The 4,241-nt window shown below is 31.1% G+C and overlaps 1 long non-coding RNA gene across 1 annotated transcript in view; it reads left to right on the top strand.

Annotated features, from left to right (window-relative positions):
• Positions 1-3,522, top strand: part of LOC106468593 — a 29,317-nt gene extending 25,795 nt beyond the window's left edge. The window contains exon 2 of the long non-coding RNA XR_001291391.2: positions 3,322-3,522. This is a non-coding gene — a long non-coding RNA (uncharacterized LOC106468593). The remainder of the gene's footprint in view (positions 1-3,321) is intronic.
• Positions 3,523-4,241: the final 719 nt, after the last annotated feature.

Raw genomic sequence — 4,241 nt, 5'->3', positions numbered from 1 at the left:
GAAACATCATGTAACGATGAAGAGATGGAGCATGTTGTGTTTTATACCAGGCATATTTATTGGGCAGAGAAACATCATGTAACGATGAAGAGATGGAGCATGTTGTGTTTTATACCAGGCATATTTATTGGTTAGAGAAACATCATGTAGCGATGAAGAGATGGAGCATGCTGTGTTTTATTCCAGGCATATTTATTGGGCAGAGAAACATCATGTAGCGATGAAGAGATGGAGCATGCTGTGTTTTATACCAGGCATATTTATTGGGCAGAGAAACATCATGTAGCGACCATTTCATGTAGGAGAACTTTCTTGAAAGTCCAGAGAGGGGTTATTAATAAGATCATGTGGACTGATTTGATGGAAAACGGATAGATTATGTGGATGGATTTTCTCAAGACAGAGGTAGACAGTAATTGTTAATGAGTTCATATGTATGGATTTTTTGAAGATACATGAAAGGCAGGTTTAGGTTTATTAACCATTACAACTATTCCTCTTTTTATTGTATCATTAACTACTACTACTACCACACAGGTTGGCTCTGTGGTAGATCCCTGTATTTCAGAGTTGGAGAACCAGATTTGAAACCATGAAATGTTTCTCGCCGTGGGAACGTTATAAGAGTGACAGTCAATCCCTTAGCATAGGTGGTAGGATTCTGCTGTTATTTCCTCTTTCTGGTCAGTAGTTTAAAATTAGGAACAATGGTAGCCTACACTAGAAGCAGTACAATAAACACAAAATACATACTTTTTTCCAGCATTATTAACTGTTACTAATAAATTTCCCTTTTTCTAGTGTTTTAACTATTATTAACCACTTTTTTCCAATGTGTTTTCAATGTGACTAACCACTTTTTTTTCTAGCGTTTTTAACTATTATTAGCCGCAATCTTTTCTAGTGTTTTTATTATTATTTACCACTTTCATTTTAGTGTTTCTTACTGTCACTAACCATTTTTTTAGTGTTTTAACTATTATTAACCACTTTCTTTTCTAGTTTTTTAACTATTATTAACCACTTTCTTTTCTAGTTTTTTAACTATTATTAACCATTTTTTTCTAGTTTTATAACTCTTATTAACCACTTCTACATTTGTTAGTGTTATTAACCATTACTGTTTATCTCTCCAATATAGCAGCTTTTTACTGATTGCGACTAATATAAAATCTCCGTGTCATGTTTTTTAACACACGTCTAGGGACAATCACTCTTTGGATCTTCTGAGGCAAAATTCTTTAGGAGAAAAACAAACAAACAAAACAACAACATCAGCAAACAGAATATAACACAACCCCTGTTAATAAAAAACAAAATCCTATTCTTAATCAATACAGTTATGTTTATTTATGTCTATTTTATTTGCTCTCTTTTCCATATAAAACAAACTTCCCTACACAGGCTTAGGCCTTAAATCTTGTTTTTATATTTATAAATTTGACAGTTCATTGATAAATGCTTTATTAGTTATACAACTGCTGAATCAGGTGCTTTGTAGCTTATCATTGTTATAAATGTTCTCATGATTTTCATACTTCATTAATTGATGAAATCAGGTAAACCTGGACAAACATTGTGGTAAACAAAATTTTTACTCTGTGCAATCGGTAAATTATGTCTGAAATTAAAAAAAAAACATAGTGTTTTCTAATATGTAATTCATATATCATGTTTTATTGTTCTCACACAGAGAACGATTTTATTGAAACACTATAAAGTTGTTATTACCCATAAGAGTCGTCTCCAATATAAACATATATTGTTGGGTATCTCCTTGTTTGTTTCCGGTAGAAATTCTTTCCGAGGAACTTCAGCGATACAAGTCCCTTCTTGATTAAACCAGTTTATTATTTGTCGATACAAACTTTAGTACACGGTAATTCCACAGTCAGTACGTTTCTCGTCACTTTAAACTTCACAACTTCATAATACACGCTATAAATCGCAGCGATTCACAATCTCGATAATTTTGTTTTCTACGAGTGCAAAACATCACGCTAGCTCGAAACAGAAGTCTTTCTGGAGCTCAAAGAAACTACGGTTCGTTTTATCATATATTCATTCCTTCATTGACGCCGGTTCATTCGTTAGTTTCTGGCAGTTATTTTGATTTAAAAAATAATTATTTCCGAAGAAATAATTACTAATCAAGGGTACTCGAAGATTAAGCAATCCTCCTCGTGGCCTAGGAATATGGGCTTAGCTTTAGAAACAGGAAATTAAGTGAAGAGCAGCGTAAGCTAAACTAAACTAAACGACCGATAGGACATGGATGGATTAACTTTTGAATGAGTTGTGGTTCTCCTGATGTTCGACAAAGTTTTATTGAAAGGTTCGTCGGGTAGATAGAGATCGGTGTCAATAACTAGGGCGTTTAGTGAGATTGACGACGACGATGTAGAAAGTGGCTCGGGGCTGAGTGGCGGGTTACTGGTTTGCTGATAAGCATGGTTGGTTACTGGAAAGACTTGCGGCTGCGTCTGGGTGCCTTTTTTTCTCCTTGTAGTGGTGGTTTGGATTGAAATGTCTTGTGATTCAGGAGTGGGTGAAGTTTGAGTAACCTGATCAATTGTTAAAACATATCATGCTATATTGTTGTTATACAGACAATTATTCTATTGAATAATCACATAATAATAATAATTAAACTATATCATGTTTTATTGTTGTTATACAGACAATTATTCTATTGAATAATCACATAATAATAATAATAAAACTATATCATGTTTTATTGTTGTTATACAGACAATTATTCTATTGAATAATCACATAATAATAATAGTTAAACTATATCATGTTTTATTGTTGTTATACAAACATTTATTCTATTGAATAATCACATAATAATAATAATAGTTAAAACATATCATGTTTTAATGTTGCTTTACAGAGAAGAATTCTATTGAATGATCACATAATAATAATAGTTAAACTATATCATGTTTTATTGTTGTCATACAGATAATGATTATATTGAATGATCACATAATAATAGTTAAACTATATCATGTTTTATTGTTGTCATACAGATAATGATTCTATTCAGTGATCACATAATAATGATAGTTAAACTATATCATGTTTTATTGTTGTTATACAGGCAAATGATTCTATTGAATGATCACATAGTAATAATAGTTAAACTATATCATGTTTTAATGTTGTTATACAGAGAATGATTCTATTGAATGATCACATGATAATGATAGTTAAACTATATCATGTTTTTATTGTTGTTATACAGAGAATGATTCTATTGAATGATCACATGATAATGATAGTTAAACTATATCATGTTTTATTGTTCTTATACAGATGGCTCTGTATCGGGAGTTGAGGTGTAATGATGAAAACTCACCTAAAGCCCTATTCAGTAAATAGTTCTAAAACTTAAAAGCTTTAAAAATATTTAGACTAATTTAGTAATGCTTAGTCAGAATTATATCTTCTTGGTTATGTATTCATGTATGTCTTACGTTATCTGACAGTCAATAAATATGGTAGTATCAATAGCTACAAACTTTGTATTTTTTTCGTTATATTTCAGTAAATAAACACAATAGCAGGTATACTCAGATATATATATATATATATATATATATACACACACACACACAGTCGGCATCGGGATGTAGGTCTTAATAGATCCGAGAGGGTCAGGTTCTCCCCTTGCATTTGTTAGTTTCTAGCTGAATATTTTTTTAATTGTAACATAAGAATCAGAGGTTGTGCATTTACTCTGACCCCTTTCAAGGTCAGTCCATATATGGTAATCAATGAAATATTCAATAGGAGGACAGTTTCAGTTGTTCATCAGTTGAAGGTTTTTCTTCACTTTCATACGAGTATTGAAAAGACGTTCCGTATGTTTTTCGAGATTGGTAAATAAAATGCTCTAAAAATCAAAACTTCTTGGGAAAGTCAAAACATTAAAGATTTAATTACATGTTGAAATTAGGCCACTTGTGTAACGGTTTTTTATTAAACGAAATTTTTTTTAAGAGTTACACTTTCTAAACATGAAATTCGGTTATTACATAAATTTTATATGGTTAAAGTGTTCATTCTTTCCTGCATAGTTACTCTCCATCATATCTCAGTGGTTAATCTTTTTTGATTTTGGTTTTACAAGTTTACAATATAATATGATTTAAATGGTTTAGGTGGGTTTTTTTATATGTGAACATGCAATTTATCGTAATAGTTAGGTATCATAAAATAAGACCAGTCGTATT

The sequence above is a fragment of the Limulus polyphemus genome, unplaced genomic scaffold (genome assembly GCF_000517525.1).
Source record: "Limulus polyphemus unplaced genomic scaffold, Limulus_polyphemus-2.1.2 Scaffold3070, whole genome shotgun sequence".
In the NCBI taxonomy this organism is placed as follows: domain Eukaryota; kingdom Metazoa; phylum Arthropoda; class Merostomata; order Xiphosura; family Limulidae; genus Limulus; species Limulus polyphemus.
Note: the sequence above shows the minus strand (reverse complement) of the source record. Positions and strands in the feature narration are given on the sequence as shown.